Consider the following 20751-nt stretch of genomic DNA (forward strand, 5'->3'; position numbering starts at 1 on the left):
ATTATAGTTTAGAAGTATTTTCTTTGAAGCACGAAAAAATCATAATACTTTGCGCGTAGGTTTTAAAAGTAGAATGGTGTTAAACTGTCTTGTGGGTATTTTTCTGAAAATAATGTTAAGAACGTATTTGATCCCTAGTGCAACTGGAAAAATTTTTTTGGAAGAAGCTATTTGATCTTTTCATAATGTAAAATAGGTTGAAGAACTTATCTGATGTCTTTAGTATAACTTGCATGATTTAAATTTTTTTAATAAGCTATTTGATATTCAATAGGGATTGAGTATGATATACTATTGAAAGTATTGAATAAAAAAAATTGTTGGTACTGAAAGCTAGTTTGATGTTATATTAACATTTGATGTCCTCATTGTTTTTGCAAGATGAAGATGTGCGTGCCGACAATGATTCTTTGGCATGGGAGGACAGTGAGGGTTGTCGTGTTTCGGAAAATTATGCTGAGAAAGTTCAAGGTGTCGATTGTAATGTCGATGAATTTTTTGGTGACACCTTCTATGACAACTGGGATGAAAGAGCAGTTGACAGTATTGATGAGCTTGGGTATATGAATCTGAAAGAAATAACTGCAGGTGAAGTTAGGTTGTTATATTTTCGGGATCGGACTGTTGCATTTTCTTTCTACCAATTGTATTCAAAGATGAACAATTTTGTTGTTAGAAAGAATAAGATTAGAAGGAATGTCAAAAACGAGGTGACACAGCAACAATTTGTTTGCTTTAGGGAGGGGTTTAGAGATACAGGATCTGAGAATGATTCCCATCGATGCAAACGCGAGCTGAAGCCTGAGACTAGATGCGGATGTCTGGCAGAAATGCGTGTTCATGTACATGTCGAAAGTGGTAGATGGATCACTTCGTACTTTCAGGATGAGCACAACCATGACATGCTTGATGATGGATTGACCTTTATGCATCCCGGGCATAGGAACATGAATGATGTCGCCATCGATCAAATGAATCTAATGCTAAAAGTTGAGATCAAAACACCTCAGATATATTCATCGTTTGTGCACATTGTGGGTGGATTCCAAAATGTACCCTTCCTGAAGAGAGATATGTATAACCAGATAGTGAAGCAACGGATGGTCATAGGGGGGATGTTGTGTGTTGTTTGAAGTTCTTGGAGTCAGTGACTGAGAAAAATCCAAGAATGTTTGTTCAATACCTAGCCGATGAAGATGGTCGTTTGGTACACCTTTTTTGGTCGGATAGCTGTAGTTAACTAGACTATCGTTTGTTTGGGGATGTGTTAGCATTCGATGCTACTTATTGAAGAACAGGTACATGTGCCCGTTGGTTGTATTTTCTGGGGTTAATCATCATAACCAAACCATTGTGTTTGTCGCAGTGCTTGTTGCGAATGAGAAGGAGGAGACATATACATGGTTGCTACAACAATTTCTCGATACTATGAAGGGCAAAGCACCAGGTTGTGAAAGGAGCCATGAGAAGAGCAATTGTAGTTTGCATCCAAACAACTTTCTCCTCCATCTGCATTTAAGATACATGATTCAATGTTATTACTAAATACACAATGAGCCACTGTAACAAAAGGTTTACAAATGTGGAATAGCCCTTACATGCGGAACAAGATTGTTTTGGAATGCAGTAGCCATGGCCATCCAGTTAAGCACCCATACATCAGTTGTCTCACTGGATAAACACGATATGACTAGGTGAGTGGATTAATACTAATTACACCATTTAATATGGACAACGGAATTTTGACTAAACTCGGTTGGCATGATGGAAGCCATTTTGCATCAGATATGCGAAAACACAAAATGCTTGTAGCCTTTTTCCTGAACGCCGGCGTATATTTGGGATGGGGTATTATGCGGGACAGCGCAACCCCCAAATCTCCTATTACATATTTTCTAGTTTTGTTATCATTCTCCCCTATTGACGCATCCAAATGGTACATGCTCTGCTCCCTGAACCCAACTACCATGAGGTACCAGTGGTTGGACTCCTCTATAATCGGAATATAAGCCTATCTTGTATGGGGGCTTGTTAAGGGTATGGCCGAAAATGGAAATAAAATTCATGTTAAATTTGAAAAATTTACTCATGGCTCACATATTTCAAGGTCGAGGATGGTCTCATCCATCACTCCTTGTAAGTATCAACCAATTCGGACAAAAGCTTTCCTTCGAAGATGTCAGTCTGCACATGTTACAAAGTAGAATTTTTTATTCAATCAACATAATCTATATCAGTCAAGAAAAATTTTCTTCGTTGTGGCGTTACCGCGAAGGACGATGGTCAAGCACCAAACTGTTGGGCCCTCTGTTGTTTGACTCCCCAGTGTTATCCTCAATGCCAAAGCCTCTAGAATCCTCTGGTCTGGAAAATGCCGGGATCAGCGTCATCAACTGTTGCCTGGTGACAATTATGTCCTGAAACTTTACAAGCTCCTCCTTATGTCACCAGAACGGTGAATATGAGACTAGTCAACGATGGTCAAAGAAGAAAATCTGAGTCATTGAATAAATCAACTTTCACTTACACGGGATCCAGATGTAGGTCGAACGCGTATTGTGCAACCTTTTTTTGCACCTCAGTAAGAGTGGGGTCTATTGGCATGAGGAAGTCATTCCCATCCACTGGCTTTATGGGAACACTATCAGCGGCATTAATCTGAACCGTGCTCATCAGGCTCCCAAACAATTTCACAGGATGTGAGGGTGATGCCTTCGAAGAGCTACCTTGATACCCTGAAGCTCGGCTGGATGTGAATCCCTGTGTTATGTCAACACCGTCACGAACACATGCTTTGCTACTCGTTCACGTTTATGCCTTTCTAAATAACATATGTTGGAGCCCTCCGCCACTCTTCCTATACATAATTGTAGGCCGCCCAACCAAAGGTGCACTCCTTTTGGGGGTTTGAGAAAAACCATAAGCACTGACGAGACTTTCACCGAAAAAAAAATGAATTGGCTTGAGACGAAAAATGGATACCTTGAGATGAAATTAGACGTGGTGACTCATCATAGGTTGGTAACTTTGCCGTAACTTGTGGTTGTGGTAGTGGCCAATCCTATTTTACCTTCCAGACAAAAGAGATAAAGGTAATCGCCACCCAGAAATATTATTTTTTAAATAAATTGTTTCATATAAAAAGAGTTGAGTATCTTTAAAAGTTTTGCCATCTTTCAACGATCCTGCTACTGCTTATATTAATATTTTTTTTGGTAATCCATATTTTAGAACAACAACTTCATTTTAATAATACAAGTCTCTAGAATCCAACAATACAACTAGGCTATTTTTTCTATAAGTGAGCAATGGATCCAATTTCACAAATTATGTCCCATTTATAGGCCCACAAAAAAAATCTGTGTAAACACAAACTTCAACAAAATCTTGAACTATAAACACACCAAAAATTCATCAAAATCCTAACTATTTAAAAAAACAAACTGCCATCATAAAAAAGGGACCAACACTCTTTAGGAAAACCACATGTTTGACCAAAAAAAAAAAAAAGAAAACCACATGCAATGAGGGAATAGTATAAAAAATAGAGTTCTTTATACCTATACCTGATGACCAAGCATGGAGTGGCTTGGCCAGCCAGTGTCACCATGCGACTGCTTGTTGCTAGCAATATAACCACCTTGGTCATCATCCTGAATGGAAACTGACATGCGAAATTGTGAACTATACTTTTTCACAACTCTCATAATCCCTGGTAATGGCTCCAAAAACTTGGTGCGCTCAATACCATGGCATTACACAACTTCGCACAACTAACCAGCAAGTGCACTGGGTCGTCCAAGTAATAAACCTTACGTGAGTAAGGGTCGATCCCACGGAGATTGTTAGTATTGAAGCAAGCTATGGTCATCTTGTAAATCTTAGTCAGGCAAACTCAGATATATATGGTGATGAACGAAAATAACATAAAAGATAAAGATAGTGATACTTATGTAATTCATTGGTAGGAACTTCAGATAAGCGCATGAAGATGCCTTCCCTTCCGTCTCTCTGCTTTCCTATTGTCTTCATCCAACCCTTCTTACTCCTTTCCATGGCAAGCTCGTATAGGGTCTCACTGTTGTCAGCAGCTACCTCCCATCCGCGCAGTGAAAGCTAATGCACACACTCTGTCACAGTGCTGCCAATCACCGGTTTGGTTCCCTCCCCTACCGGAATAGAATAACTCTTTTGCGTCTGTCACTAACGCCCAGTAGGTTATAGGTTTGAAGCACGTCACAGTCATTCAATCATTGAATCCTACTCAGAATACCACAGACAAGGTTAGACCTTCCGGATTCTCTTGAATGCTGCCATCAAGTCCTGCCTTTACCACGAAGACTCCGAAGAATCCAAGAGATATTCACTAAGCCTCAGATGCTTGTAGAACAAGAATGGTTGTCAGTCACCTTGTTCATGGGTGAGAATGGTGATGGGCGTCAATCATCACCTTCATCATGTTGAAGATCAAGTGATATCTTGGATAAAGAACAAGCGGAATTTGAATGAAAGAACAATAGTAATTGCATTAATACTCGAGGTACAGCAGAGCTCCACACCTTAATCTATGGTGTGTAGAAACTCCACCGTTGAAAATACATAAGCATAAGGTCTAGGCATGGCCGAATGGCCAGCCTCCCAATGATCTAAGAACTAAAATGTCCAAAGATGATCTAGAGATCTAAAAGTGATCAAAAAGATTTCTATACAATAGTGAAAGGTCCTACTTATAAGAAACTAGTAGCCTAGGGTGTACAGAAATGAGTAAATGACATAAAAATCCTCTTCCGGGCCCACTTGGTGTGTGCTTGGGCTGAGCAATGAAGCAATTTCGTGTAGAGACTCTTCTTGGAGTTAAACGCCAGCTTTGGTGCCAGTTTGGGCGTTTAACTCCCATTTGGGTGCCAGTTCCGGCGTTTAACGCTGGAATTTCTTGAGGTGACTTTGAACGCCGGTTTGGGCCATCAAATCTTGGGCAAAGTATGGACTATTATATATTGCTGGAAAGCCCAGGATGTCTACTTTCCAACGCCGTTGAGAGCGCGCCAATTGGGCTTCTGTAGCTCCAGAAAATCCACTTTGAGTGCAGGGAGGTCAGAATCCAACAGCATCTGCAGTCCTTTTGAGTCTCTGGATCAGATTTTTGCTCAGGTCCCTCAATTTCAGCCAGAAAATACCTGAAATCACAGAAAAATACACAAACTCATAGTAAAGTCCAGAAAAGTGAATTTTAACTAAAAACTAATAAAAATATACTAAAAACTAACTAGATCATACTAAAAACATACTAAAAACAATGCCAAAAAGTATACAAATTATCCGCTCATCACAACACCAAACTTAAATTGTTGCTTGTCCTCAAGCAACTGAAAATCAAATAAGATAAAAAGAGGAAAATATGCAATGAATTCCAAAAACATCTGTGAAGATCAGTATTAATTAGATGAGCGGGGCTTTTACTTTTTGCCTCTGAATAGTTTTGGCATCTCACTCTATCCCTTGTAATTCAGAATGATTGGCTTCTTTAGGAACTTAGAATCCAGATAGTGTTAATGATTCTCCTAGTAAAGTATGATGATTCTTGAACATAGCTATTTCTTGAGTCTTGGCTGTGGCCCAAAGCACTCTGTCTTCCAGTATTACCACCGGATACATACATGCCACAGACACATAATTGGGTGAACCTTTTCAGATTGTGACTCAGCTTTGCTAAAGTCCCCAATTAGAGGTGTCCAGGGTTCTTAAGCACACTCTTATTTGCCTTGGATCACAACTTTATTTCTTTCTTTTTCTTTCTTTTTTTTTTCTTTTCTTTTTTTTTCGGTTTTTTTTTTTCGTTTTTTTGAAATGCTTTTTCTTGCTTCAAGAATCATTTTATTAATTTTTCAGATCCTCAGTAACATGTCTCCTTTTTCATCATTCTTTCAAGAGCCAACATTCATGAACCACAAATTCAAAAGACATATGCACTGTTTAAGCATACATTCAGAGAACAAAAATATTGCCACCACATCAAAATAATTAAACTATTATAAAATTCAAAATTCATGCAATTCTTTCTTTTATCAATTAAGCACGTTTTTATTGAAGAAAGGTGATGGATTCATAGGACATTCATAACTTTAAGGCATAGACACTAAGACACTAATGATCACAAGACATAAACATGGATAACCATAAGCATAAAAATTCGAAAAACAGAAGAACAAATAACAAGGAAATCAAAGAACGGGTCCACCTTAGTGATGGCGGCTCTTTCTTGCTCTTGAAGATCCTATGGAGTGCTTAAGCTCCTCAATGTCTCTTCCTTGTCTTTGTTGCTCCTCCCTCATGATTCTTTGATCTTCTCTAATTTCATGAAGGATGATGGAGTGTTCTTGATGCTCCACCCTCAGTTGTCCCATGTTGGAACTTAGTTCTCCTAGGGAGGTGTTTAGTTGCTCCCAATAGTTTTGTGGAGGAAAATTCATCCCTTGAGGAATCTCAGGGATCTCATGATGAGTGAGATCTCTTGTGTACTCCATCCTTTTCTTGGTGATGGGCTTGTCCTCATCAATGGGGACGTCTCCCTCTATGTCAACTCCAACTGAATAACAGAGGTGACAAATGAGATGAGGAAAGGCTAACCTTGCCAAGGTGGAGGTCTTGTCCGCCACCTTATAGAGTTCTTGGGCTATAACCTCATGAACCTCTATTTCTTCTCCAATCATGATACTATGGATCATGATGGCCCGATCTATGGTAACTTCGGACCGGTTGCTAGTGGGGATGATTGAGCGTTGTATGAACTCTAACCATCCTCTAGCCACGGGCTTGAGGTCATGCCTTCTCAATTGGACCGGCTTTCCTCTTGAATCTTGCTTCCATTGTGCGCCCTCTTCACATATGGTTGTGAGGACTTGGTCCAACCTTTGATCAAAGTTGACCCTTCTAGTGTAAGGATGCTCATCTCCTTGCATCATAGGCAAGTTGAACGCCACCCTCACACTCTCCGGACTAAAATCCAAGTATTTCTCCCGAACCATAGTGAGATAATTCTTTGGATTCGGGTTCACACTTTGGTCATGGTTCTTTGTGATCCATGCATTGGCATAGAACTCTTGAACCATCAAGATTCCGACTTGTTGAATGGGGTTGGTAAGAACTTCCCAACCTCTTCTTCGGATCTCATGGCGGATCTCCGGATATTCACCCTTTTTGAGTGAAAAGGGGACCTCGGGGATCACCTTCTTCAAGGCCACAACTTCATAAAAGTGGTCTTGATGCACCCTTGAGAGGAATCTATCCATCTCCCATGACTCGGAGGTGGAAGCTTTTGCCTTCCCTTTCCTCTTTTTAGAGGTTTCTCCGGCCTTGGATGCCATAAATGGTTATGAAAAAGCAACGCTTTTACCACACCAAACTTAAAATGTTTGCTCGTCCTCGAGCAAAAGGAGAAAGAAGAGAGTAGAAGAAGAAGAAATGAGGAAGAGGGGGAAGGTGGTGTGTTCGGCCAAGAAGGGAAAGAAGGGGTGTTTAGGTTGTGTGAAAATGAAGGGTTGAAGAAGGGTATATATAGGAGAGAGGGGGGTAATGGTTCGGCCATGATGGGTGGGTTTGGGAGGGAAAGTGGTTTGAATTTGAAGGGTGAGGTTGGTGGGGATTTATGAAGGATGGATGTGAGTGGTGAAGAGAAAGATGGGATTTGATAGGTGAAGGGTTTTTTTGGGGAAGAGGTATTGAGGTGATTGGTGAGTGGGGGAAGAAGAGAGAGAGAGTGATGGTGGGGTCCTGTGGGGTCCACAGATCCTGTGGTGTCAAGGAAAAGTCATCCCTGCACCAAATAGCATCAAAATCCACGTTTTGAGCTATTTCTGGCGTTAAACGCCGGGCTGGTGCCCATTCCTGGCGTTTAACGCCAGGTTGTTGCCCTTTTCTGGCGTTTAACGCCAGCCTGGTGCCCCTTTCTGGCGTTAAACGCCCAGAATGGTGCCAGACTGGGCGTTAAACGCCCAACTGCTAGGCTTACTGGCGTTTAAACGCCAGCAGCTTCTTCCTCCAGGGTGTGCTGTTTTTCTTCCTGTTTTTCATTCTGTTTTTGCTTTTTTCATTGTTTTTGTGACTTCTTATGATCATCAACCTACAAAAAAAGATAAAATAACAAAAGAAAATAGTTAACTATAAAACATTGGGTTGCCTCCCAACAAGCGCTTCTTTAATGTCATTAGCTTGACAGAGGACTCTCATGGAGCCTCAGAAATGCTCAGAACCGTGTTGGAACCTCCCAATACCAAACTTAGAGTTTGAATGTGGGGGTTCAACACCAAGCTTAGAGTTTGGTTGTGGCCTCCCAACACCAAACTTAGAGTTTGACTGTGGGGGCTCTGCTTGGCTCTGTTTTGAGAGAAGCTCTTCATGCTTCCTCTCCATGATGATAGAGGGATATCCTTGGGCCTTAAACACCAAGGATTCTCCATTCACTTGAATGATCAACTCTCCTCTATCAACATCAATCACAGCCTTTGCTGTGGCTAGGAAGGGTCTGCCAAGGATGATGGATTCATCCATGCACTTCCCAGTCTCTAGGACTATGAAATCAGTAGGGATGTGATGGTTTTCAATCTTCACCAAAACATTCTCTACAAGTCCATGAGCTTGTTTTCTTGAGTTGTCTGCCATCTCTAATGAGATTCTTGCAGCTTGCACCTCAAAGATCCCTAATTTCTCCATTACAGAGAGGGGCATGAGGTTTACACTTGACCCTAAGTCACACAAGGCCTTCTTGAAGGTCATGGTGCCTATGGTACAAGGTATAGAAAACTTCCCAGGATCTTGCCTCTTTTGAGGCAGTTTCTGCCTAGACAAGTCATCCAGTTCTTTGGTGAGCAAGGGAGGTTCATCCTCCCAAGTCTCATTTCCAAATAACTTGTCATTTAGCTTCATGATTGCTCCAAGGTATTTAGCAACTTGCTCTTCAGTGACATACTCGTCCTCTTCAGAGGAAGAATACTCATCAGAGCTCATGAATGGCAGAAGTAAGTCCAATGGAATCTCTATGGTCTCATTTTGAGCCTCAGATTCCCATTGGAACTCAGAGGAGATTGGTACACGCCCACTGAGGTCTTCCTCAGTGGCGTCTTCCTCCTCTCTTTTCTCTCCACATTCGGCCATGGTTATGGCTTTGCACTCTCCTTTTGGATTTTCTTCTGTATTACTTGGGAGAGTACTAGGAGGGAGTTCAGTAATTTTCTTGCTCAGCTGACCCACTTGTCCTTCCAAATTTCTGATGGAGGACCTTGTTTCATTCATGAAACTTTGAGTGGTCTTTATTAGATCAGAGACCATTGTTGCTAAGTCAGAAGTATTCTGCTTAGAACTCTCTGTCTGTTGCTGAGAAGATGATGGAAAAGGCTTGCCATTGCTAAACCTGTTTCTTCCACCATTATTATTATTGAAACCTTGTTGAGGTCTCTCTTGATTCTTCCATGAGAAATTTGGGTGATTTCTCCATGAAGAATTATAGGTGTTTCCATAGGGTTCTCCTAGGTAATTCACCTCTTCCATTGAAGGGTTCTCAGGATCATAAGCTTCTTCCTCAGATGAAGCTTCCTTAGTACTGCCATGTGCATTTTGCATTCCAGACAGACTCTGAGAAATTAAATTGACTTGTTGAGTCAATATCTTGTTCTGAGCCAATATGGCATTCAGAGTGTCAATCTCAAGAACTCCTTTCTTCTGACTAGTCCCATTGTTCACAGGATTTCTTTCAGAAGTATACATGAATTGGTTATTTGCAACCATTTCAATCAATTCTTGAGCTTCTGCAGGCGTCTTCTTCAGATGAAAAGATCCTCCAGCAGAGCTATCCAAGGACATCTTAGATAGTTCAGAGAGACCATCATAGAAAATACCTATGATGCTCCATTCAGAAAGCATGTCTGAAGGACATCTTCTGATTAATTGTTTGTATCTTTCCCAAGCTTCATAGAGGGATTGTCCATCCTTCTGTCTGAAGGTTTGGACTTCCACTCTAAGCTTACTCCATCTTTGTGGTGGAAAGAACTTTGCCAAGAAGGCATTGACTAGCTTTTCCCAAGAGTCCAGGCTTTCTTTGGGTTGAGAATCCAACCATATTCTAGCTCTGTCTCTTACAGCAAAAGGGAATAGCATCAGTCTATAGACCTCAGGGTTAACCTCATTAGTCTTGACTGTGTCACAGATTTGCAAGAATTCAGCTAAAAACTGATGAGGATCTTCCATTGGAAGTCCATGGAACTTGCAATTCTGTTGCATTAGAGAAACTAATTGAGGCTTAAGCTCAAAGTTGTTTGCTCCAATGGCAGGGATAGAGATGCTTCTCCCATAGAAATCAGGAGTAGGTGCAGTGAAGTCACCCAGCACCTTCCTTGCATTGTTGACATTGTTGTTATTTTCGGCTGCCATGTGTTCTTCTTCCTTGAAGAGTTCGGTCAGGTCCTCTAAAGAGAGTTGTGCTTTGGCTTCTCTTAGTTTTCTCTTCAGGGTCCTCTCAGGTTCAGGATCAGCTTCAACAAGAATGCCTTTGTCTCTGCTCCTGCTCATATGAAATAGGAGAGAAAAAGAAAATGTGGAATCCTCTATGTCACAGTATAGAGATTCCTTGAAGTGTCAGAGGAACAAAGAAATAGAAAGAAGAAGGAGAAGAAGAATTCGAACTTTAATTAGATAAGGTTCGAATTGTGCATTTAGAAGGAGTGGTACTCCATAAATAGAAGGATGTGAGAAGGAGGGAAGAGAATTTTCGAAAATTCAATCAAAAAGATGTTGATAATTTTCGAAAATTGAAGTTGGAAAAGAAATCAAGTGATTTTTGAAAAAGATTTTGAAATTAGAAATTAAAAAGATTTGATTGAAAACTATTTTGAAAAAGATGAGGTTAAAAAGATTTGATTGAAAAGTTATGGTTTTAAAAAGATGTGATTGAGAAGTTATGATTTGAAAACAATTTGAAAAGATATGATTTGAAAACAATTTGAAAAGATATGATTTTAAAAATTAATGACTTGCCTAACAAGAAAAGATATGATTCAAACATAAAACCTTCCTCAACAGAAAAGGCAAAAAATGTTCAATCAAATCATTGATTGTTAGTAAGTATCTTTGAAAAAGGAAAGAAATTGATTTTGAAAACATTTGATTGAAAAGATATGATTTGAAAAAGATTTGATTTTGAAAAACTTTGAAAACTTGAAAAAAATTGATTTAGTAAACAAAATCTTCCCCCTAGCACCATCCTGGCGTTAAACGCCCAGAATGGTATACATTCTGGCGTTTAACGCCCAAAATGCACCCTTTTTGGGCGTTAAACGCCCAACCAGGTGCCCTGGCTGGCGTTTAAACGCCAGTCTGCCTTCTTCACTGGGCATTTTTGAATGCTCAGCTTTTTCTGTATAATTCCTCTGCAGTATGTTCTGAATCCTCAATTCTTTGTATTATTGACTTGAAAAGACACAAATTAAAAATATTTTTGGATTTTTAATAATCAAAATGCAACAAGAATCAAACAACAATGCATGCAAGACACCAAACTTAGCAGTTTGTGTACTACTGACACTAACAATATGAGAATGCATATGAGACACACAAAATACTTCAAGTCAATAGAATTCAAAGATTAGAACACAAAAATCATCAAGAATTACTTGAGGATCCTTAAGACACATGAATGAATGCATGCAATTGACACCAAACTTAAGATGAGACACTAGACTTAAGCAAGAAACAGCAAATAATTTTTTTTTTTTGTGTTTTTTTTTTTCGAAAATTAAGTGGAAAAAGGTATCAAAATTCTTAATGAGAATTCCAGGAATCAGTGCAATGCTAGTCTAAGACTTCGGTCCAGGAATTAGACATGGCTTCACAGCCAACCAAGCTTTCAAAGAAAGCTTCGGTCCAAAACACTAGACATGACCAAAGGTCAGCCAAACCTTAGCAAATCACTGCTCCAAAAGCAAGATTGATACGAAATCAACAAGCTCTTGTGGTGATAAGTTGAAACCTCGGTCCAATCAGATTAGACATGGCTTCTCAGCCAGCCATATTTCAACAAATCATCATGAAACTCTAGAATTCACCTTCAAGAATTTCGAAAAAAAAATACCTAATCTAAGCAACAAGATGAACCGTCAGTTGTCCAAACTAGAACAATCCCAGGCATTGTTACCAAAAGCTTGCTCAAAACTTGAACAATCCCCGGCAACGGCGCCAAAAACTTGACATGCGAAATTGTGAACTATACTTTTTCACAACTCTCATAATCCCTGGTAATGGCTCCAAAAACTTGGTGCGCTCAATACCATGGCATTACACAACTTCGCACAACTAACCAGCAAGTGCACTGGGTCGTCCAAGTAATAAACCTTACGTGAGTAAGGGTCGATCCCACGGAGATTGTTAGTATTGAAGCAAGCTATGGTCATCTTGTAAATCTTAGTCAGGCAAACTCAGATATATATGGTGATGAACGAAAATAACATAAAAGATAAAGATAGTGATACTTATGTAATTCATTGGTAGGAACTTCAGATAAGCGCATGAAGATGCCTTCCCTTCCGTCTCTCTGCTTTCCTATTGTCTTCATCCAACCCTTCTTACTCCTTTCCATGGCAAGCTCGTATAGGGTCTCACTGTTGTCAGCAGCTACCTCCCATCCGCGCAGTGAAAGCTAATGCACACACTCTGTCACAGTGCTGCCAATCACCGGTTTGGTTCCCTCCCCTACCGGAATAGAATAACTCTTTTGCGTCTGTCACTAACGCCCAGTAGGTTATAGGTTTGAAGCACGTCACAGTCATTCAATCATTGAATCCTACTCAGAATACCACAGACAAGGTTAGACCTTCCGGATTCTCTTGAATGCTGCCATCAAGTCCTGCCTTTACCACGAAGACTCCGAAGAATCCAAGAGATATTCACTAAGCCTCAGATGCTTGTAGAACAAGAATGGTTGTCAGTCACCTTGTTCATGGGTGAGAATGGTGATGGGCGTCAATCATCACCTTCATCATGTTGAAGATCAAGTGATATCTTGGATAAAGAACAAGCAGAATTTAAATGAAAGAACAATAGTAATTGCATTAATACTCGAGGTACAGCAGAGCTCCACACCTTAATCTATGGTGTGTAGAAACTCCACCGTTGAAAATACATAAGCATAAGGTCTAGGCATGGCCGAATGGCCAGCCTCCCAATGATCTAAGAACTAAAATGTCCAAAGATGATCTAGAGATCTAAAAGTGATCAAAAAGATTTCTATACAATAGTGAAAGGTCCTACTTATAAGAAACTAGTAGCCTAGGGTGTACAGAAATGAGTAAATGACATAAAAATCCTCTTCCGGGCCCACTTGGTGTGTGCTTGGGCTGAGCAATGAAGCAATTTCGTGTAGAGACTCTTCTTGGAGTTAAACGCCAGCTTTGGTGCCAGTTTGGGCGTTTAACTCCCATTTGGGTGCCAGTTCCGGCGTTTAACGCTGGAATTTCTTGAGGTGACTTTGAACGCCGGTTTGGGCCATCAAATCTTAGGCAAAGTATGGACTATTATATATTGCTGGAAAGCCCAGGATGTCTACTTTCCAACGCCGTTGAGAGCGCGCCAATTGGGCTTCTGTAGCTCCAGAAAATCCACTTTGAGTGCAGGGAGGTCAGAATCCAACAGCATCTGCAGTCCTTTTGAGTCTCTGGATCAGATTTTTGCTCAGGTCCCTCAATTTCAGCCAGAAAATACCTGAAATCACAGAAAAACACACAAACTCATAGTAAAGTCCAGAAAAGTGAATTTTAACTAAAAACTAATAAAAATATACTAAAAACTAACTAGATCATACTAAAAACATACTAAAAACAATGCCAAAAAGTATACAAATTATCCGCTCATCAGAAACGTCAACGGTTCTCTCGAGGTCAACAAAGTTGCTGCAACCTACGACGAAATGGTTCATCATGGGTGTACTCATTGTTGGCACGTTGCCGGTGACTTTGGAAACGTCATTCTCCGCCTTGGCCTTTTGCTGGCTTCAAATGCTGCATCGTTGACACCCTTGTGAAATGTTGTGTTGTTAAAGTTATGCTCAATGGCTACAACAGTGGAGCATAGCATGGATAGAGTATGGTCACGTTGTTGTTGACGCCCTTCATATGCATCCATCTTCGACGTTAGTACTTCGATAGTGGCAGTTAGTTCTTTCAGAGTAGAGATAACATTGTCCTTCACTGGATTCTTATCCTGGGATAAAGACACGAAAATATAAGTCACATTTCAATAAGATTCAATCATGTCATTTGACCTGGGTGTATGGAGATACTTACTTCTTGACAAAGTTGTGTTAACATTGCCCCTTCCAGTATTAGAGGCATGTCTATGGCCACAAGGATCTCTCCCTCTTGAGTGGCCATGGAGACCTCTCTTTCCTCAGGGGACTCTTCCTCAAATGACATCTCTTTTCTTTTGTGTGTGAATATGTTTGTGTGAGTATATGGTGAGTGCCTCTTTTAATACCTTCTAAAGGGTGAGACTAATTACCAATTTGCCATGCAGGATACAAATTGTCACAGTCCCATTTCCAACTTACAAAGGCCCAAATAATCAGATAAATCTTAGGTAATTGGTTGACCTTAGGATGTTATAGCTCCTAAGTGTTATTATACGTCAATATCACGAGACTGTTCTAACCAGAGTTGCTGCTATTACATCATACGAGGATTAACACAGACCATTAATAAAAAATAATTTTCTATGCAATCACTTAATAAAAAATGACAATACATAAAATATAATTTACATACTGAAGTAGCATGTCATATAATCACTCTTCGTGATTGTGGGCCCAAAATTATGCCTCATTCTTTATGCCTCAAACCAATTTATTGGGCTATGTGCTGACTATATCATGCTATATTTTATATCATTATATGATACAATAGAAGACCTACGCATAGTACCATATTATACCCATAACTCTTATGTAAACAAATTACTAAGCTTAAATTACAAATTATAACATGTTCTTTGTCCCTGTTATTACATATTTTTGTTTAACTACCAAAACCTATAAAGCTACGATAACTAATCCCCTTATCACTATAATTGGAGAATAAGATTGATTCCTCGTTGAAAAAAAAATATAGACAAATCTAGACTACACTTTGGCAGTTTTTTTTTTTATAGATTTTGCAGATATCCCTGCACCATCTGTCATCCTTAAAAATATGGTATGAATAAAAGTAAGCTTACTAGTCAACATCACAAACATCACATAAAAACCTTAATACAAACAAAACTCTCTATAAGTTAATTTTCTTCATCAACATGGCACACAAACTCAACCTAGGGAGACAAATTACATTTAATACTAAACATAAAAAAGAAACTAAATGATTCTAAGAACATAGCCCCTCAGAAGCTTACTGGGGTCATGAGCTGAATAGCTATCATGAGCAATATGCTAAAGATGCATAATAACTTACACAACGATAGTCTCCCTTGGCCAGCCATCCGGCTTGTGGTTTACTCACGGAGGTCTGCGACTTTGCCAATTCTAAGCCCACATCCTAACTAAGCCACCAATGGCATTAAACGGTCCCCCAACAAGGGAGACAGCTGTGGTGCCTCAGACTATAGGATCCTCAAGTTGCCAAAGTCAAGTAAAAAGATTGAATTATTATCAAACTAAACCGATGAAGATTTTTTTAGCACATTTCATTAATAAAAAGGTCTTCCTTACCACTCCACTGATGCACAAGTGGTTGAAGGATGGAGCCAAGAAATAACCCAAGCACCAGAGCTATCACTGAATCACATACAAAATGAACCACGCTTGGTGATGCATGTTGCAAAAAAGTGAGTTTGATATAGCAAAACCAAATGAATTTCTTATTCAAACATATGAATATAACCTTGTATTGTAATTGGGGACCCCATTGCCTTTCCTAATTAGCCATCTACCCAGGTCTGGTGGCGTGAAAGCTCGGAGAAGCCCATAGCTCAATGAAGTCATCATTTCATAAAGCTTTCCAAGCTTTGAATAAAAAACAATACAATGTTAATAACCTATTAAAGGCTTGTCAGTCATTTTCAATGTACATTTGAAAGACCCAAACAAAAAAATGTTCAATACATGATTTGCATAAATTTTTCCCTTTCAGTCACCATTTTTGGATCCAGATAGGAGTCCAAGTGGTACACTGTGTTCATGTCATAATCAACCACCATGCAGTACCAATGCATGAAAATGTCCTCAATGGGTATGAAAATCTGAAGCCAACATTAATTTAGTAAGAGGGAGGAACCTTCGTCGTACATAAAAAGGAAGGCATACAAATTAAACTCTTTGCTAACACGTCTAATGAATCTGCTTGGTTTGACCCAAAAAGGGACATAAGTCTCAGTTAGTTCCTCAGTAGATAGTCCTTTACTAACGTCCTCCTGCAATTTCCAAATTAATACATCAAAGCAGCTGAAATTAACTTCAACATACTAGAACTCTGTTATGGTACTGACTATTGAAGAATATACAAATGCACCACAAAGCTAGGAGGGAGACACAAAAAATGTGGATGCTTCATATGCTATATTGAGCAGATGTTGCACACGACCACCATTTCTACAACTCTCCTATCAATAGGACGGCCAGGGACCAGGCTTTGGATATGGCGCCTAGTCAACCTATATTGTACCGTCCTCACAACAGTTTCACTGCATGGAAGAAAGACTTGAAATAGTTTAGTTTAAGGTCCTCGTGCAAGAATAGATGAAAAAATGTCAACAGTCAAATAAACGCTTACTCCAATGAGTGGCTATCGGAAAACAAGTAGTTGAATAGTAGAGTGTCTGCCCGATTAAAGTCCATGTCATAGATTGCCTTGAACTTCAACTTAGGAACCTTAGTTACCTTCTATACAATAGATCAAGTGGACTAGTGTAACCAAACATGTGACTGATCCAAACTATATGTGTTTTAAAATATGTTTAACCAACTGGAAAGGAAACGGAAACTATTCATGATCAAAATTTGCATGATTCAAATTTGCATCAACATAATACATTTACCCGTGATGCACTCAAAGCAGAGCTAGTAGCCCTTGACCGCCTGGAGGGTGTGGATTCATGTTGTCTCACCATCGGCGACTGAAAGAGCCTCCTTCTTTTCACAACTGGCTCTGTAACTAGCCTTGGGGACTTAGCCTCCTCCGAATTAGCAACTATATCCGTAGGACTAGCATGACCAATAATGAAGTCTTCCTGAGCATTGGATGTGGGCACCTTGGTCTCAACTGCACTTGGATTTGCTACAACACCACACTCCTGGGAGAACATTACGTCCATTGAGTCGTTCGCATCTTGCACCACAACACCTTTATTGGTCTCACATTCTTTCCTATCATGTTAAAGATAATCAGATCCTTGTGCATGGAAATCTGTGTGGCATTAAGGGTGACTTTAGATGGCACAAAAAGAAATTATAGTATACAAGTAAGTACCAAAAAAATTAAGGTTGTTGAGTGGTTGGGGATCCAAAACATAACTTAGATGACTCCATTTTCTTCACAAGTCACACTAACACTTCTCAATACAAAACAACACTACTTGGATAAAGATAAACCCTAGGCTCATACTTTTGCTTAAATATATAACAAGCACGTAGTAAAAAAAACCCACCAAAAGTTATTAAAAAAAATTCAATCACCAGCTTACTTGCAATCCAACCGGCCAAAAGTGGGTTAAAATAGCTTTTTGTCTTTTCAGACCCTATGACCAATATAGTGTTGCTGCCACCTGATAGTGTATTCATGATACTTTGTCTTCATATCTAGCCAACATAGACCTCCTAATATGCTAATACTAATGCCAAACCATTTCACATTTAACAAGCTCTTGAGAACCAGACAAGTTATTAACAACTCTCCTCAACACAATAAAAAACAATCAATAGGTCAATAAGTTATTAACATATGAAAAATTATTTATTGCTATAATAGTAGATAAAATGGAACATGTTTGTTTAATAATTAAAACATTCGTATAGTATATGTTTTACAAGATTGATTAATATCAAAAAGAATATAAATGTTGTACATATAATCAATGATAATTAGCATAACTTGAAAACATACCATGCATGCCTTTTCTTTCTTTATATATATAAGTAACAATTACAAGGAATATAACACAAATCAACTAATTTAAATTACTGAAATTGGCCCTAAAATTTGAAGCAAAGGCCTCTAGACTAAGTGTGTATTTGGATTATAGTTGATAAATAAAAGTTTGCATAAAACTGATTTTGCAAACTTGATTTTGATGAAACGTAAGTTTGTATTAAAGTGATTTTTGTTTGGTCATCTTTATATCCAAATGAATTACAGTAAAGTAAATGTTGATTGGATTACACTTTTTAAAATTACTTTTAGAAAAAAAAAATCTTAAAATAGACATCAACTTAAATAAATTTTTTATATTATCCTATCATTTTAATTTAAATATTAAAATGGATCTTATTAATTAATTTTATAATAAAATTAATGTTTCCTTTACTAAAATAACAATAACATATAAAAATTGGAAACTTATATTTTTATATCAAAAGAAAAGGTAATGTATGAAAAACATATATCGACATATACTTTATTAATTTATATTATTTATCATTTTTTTAATACTCTTAGTACTCTTTTATTTAATACTATTTTAAAGTATAAAATTTAATTATGTATGACTTTATTATTAGTTATGATTAGTTTCTTATTTACTTGGTTCTTTTTAATGAAATTAATAATTTATATTATAACAAAATTATAATAACAAATTAATCTACAAAAATTACAATTAAAAATTTTAACAGAGCCAAACAAAAAGTACAATTTTTTAATACAAAACTAGAAATAAAAATTTTATAAAAAACTATAATTATATATTTGAACTATTTGAGTACCAAAGAGACTATAAGTAAGAAAATAAAAAGGTAGAATTGATAAGAAAAAAATTAACTCAATCCTAAAAGCAAAAGCTACAATTTCTAGTTTCTTGAAAATGCAAGTTAAGAAAGTAAAATTATTTTGGCGTTTAGAGAAAAAATGGTATCCAAACATATAGAGGACGCGTCCAATGCACTCAAGCATGCTTCTCTAAACCAGAAATAAATTAAAAAAAGACTAAATAGAGGCAGCAACAAATAAACAACCTAATCCTCAAATCTATCATCAAAATTCAAACATCGCATAATCAGAAATCAAAACAACTAGCAGCAGAGTAACAATTACATTTTAACCAATAATTTCAACAACACAAAGTCAATCATTATATTCCCATTCACATTCAAAAATCAGTCTAACTAAACATAGCATGACAGGAAAAGCTGCAAAACCCTGTAGACAGTGCCACTAACCATCCACGGAGAGTCGGATGACAAAGGATGGCGGGCGGCGAGACGAACCACACGCCGGCGAGCAGCTTCAATCGTCAAACACAGAAGCCACGGGAGATGGATACCACGTGCCAAGCCAAAAGAGGATGATTTGGTATGGGGGGAGGATGAAGGAGTGGAGCCGCCAGCAACCACGGACGGCAGGGGAAGCACCGTGCACGAAGCTAGAGTTTTCATTTGGGTAATTTTTGAACTATGAAGTCATATTCTGAGTGAGGGAGGTTATTGACGAAGAGGAGGGGGAAGTTGGGGAAAGAGGGTGCGTGGGTAACGCGTTAGGGAGTTGGGTTGAGTTTCTTTTTTTTTTTTAAAACAAAACCCGACCAATTTGGTTCTCGGTCCGGTCTAATTGGCTGGTTTCCAATCGGCTCAGTAGTTCCAGACTGTTTTCAACTAGGCGGTCTTAGCCACAGACCTTCATGGATTTCTTCTAAAATAAAATAAAAAAACAAAGTTATTATTTTTCCAAATCTAATATTCCAACTATAATTTTATGGAATTCAATTGTTTTTTAGAGTAAGTTCGTCCAACCTTCGACAAATTTTTATAATTTCATAGACTTTTCCATACCCTGCAAACTTCAGCCAAATTTTTTAAAATTTCAATTTTTAAGTCATTATCATTGTTGCCATTGAACCGTTATCTCACCGGTTACTGTTTCCACCAGTTTGATCCAGTTATCATAACCATGCATTTAATAGAACCCTAATATTTGGTAGGAAAATAAATGATAACAATCATACAACATTCATTACACCAACAAACCAAACCTTTCACTCAGTTAAATATCCCAAATCCACAATCTCAAGTTGAAGAGATGCAACATGAGAGGAAATAAAAAATTTTACGTTGTCTTCCGTGGCAAGGTCCCTGGAATCTACACGAATTGGCCCGAATGCCACGAAGAAGTTAACGGAGTTAGTGGCAACCTCCACAAGTCCTATCACACATTTGAAGAAGCACGTCGAGCATGGGAGCAATTCATGGAGCATGAGCATGAGCATGAGCATGAGCAGTTCATGAAGAATACCCAACAATGGTCAATTACAAATGGTCTGGGAGAAGAACAACTAATTCAAGGTAATGAGCCACCTATTCAACCCAATTCCCAACAGATTTCTCAAACATCTCTCCTTTTTTTTGGATCAAATACAGTTTCAACACATGCACAACCCTGAAAATACTCAACTTCAGATCAATCAATATTGGAACAAAGGCAAAAGAATGCTACATGGGTCCTTTCAGAGTAGTGCTATGTTGATTCTGGTCATTATTAGCATCTTCATACTACACTTAGCTCTTTTTAGGAAGTA

At 38.5% G+C, this 20751-nt stretch overlaps 1 long non-coding RNA gene across 13 annotated transcripts; it reads right to left on the reverse strand.

The window, feature by feature from the left end:
* Window positions 1-12939: 12939 nt before the first annotated feature.
* LOC130935493 (uncharacterized) lies at window positions 12940-19723 on the reverse strand. 13 transcript variants are annotated; one of them, XR_009067898.1, is made up of 10 exons: window positions 19400-19722; window positions 17065-17392; window positions 16800-16909; window positions 16316-16710; window positions 15912-16033; window positions 15740-15805; window positions 15483-15630; window positions 14325-14517; window positions 13855-14241; window positions 12947-13743 (listed from the first exon to the last, which is right to left on the reverse strand). It is a non-coding gene; the product is annotated as an uncharacterized LOC130935493 (long non-coding RNA). The 13 variants fall into 13 exon arrangements; XR_009067895.1 differs by having other exon boundaries at window positions 14325-14696; XR_009067897.1 differs by having other exon boundaries at window positions 12940-13743; window positions 14325-15805; window positions 16305-16440; window positions 16516-16710; window positions 19400-19723.
* Between the last annotated feature and the right edge of the window lie 1028 nt (window positions 19724-20751).

Source organism: Arachis stenosperma, chromosome 6, assembly GCF_014773155.1.
Source record: "Arachis stenosperma cultivar V10309 chromosome 6, arast.V10309.gnm1.PFL2, whole genome shotgun sequence".
In the NCBI taxonomy this organism is placed as follows: Eukaryota; Viridiplantae; Streptophyta; class Magnoliopsida; order Fabales; family Fabaceae; genus Arachis; species Arachis stenosperma.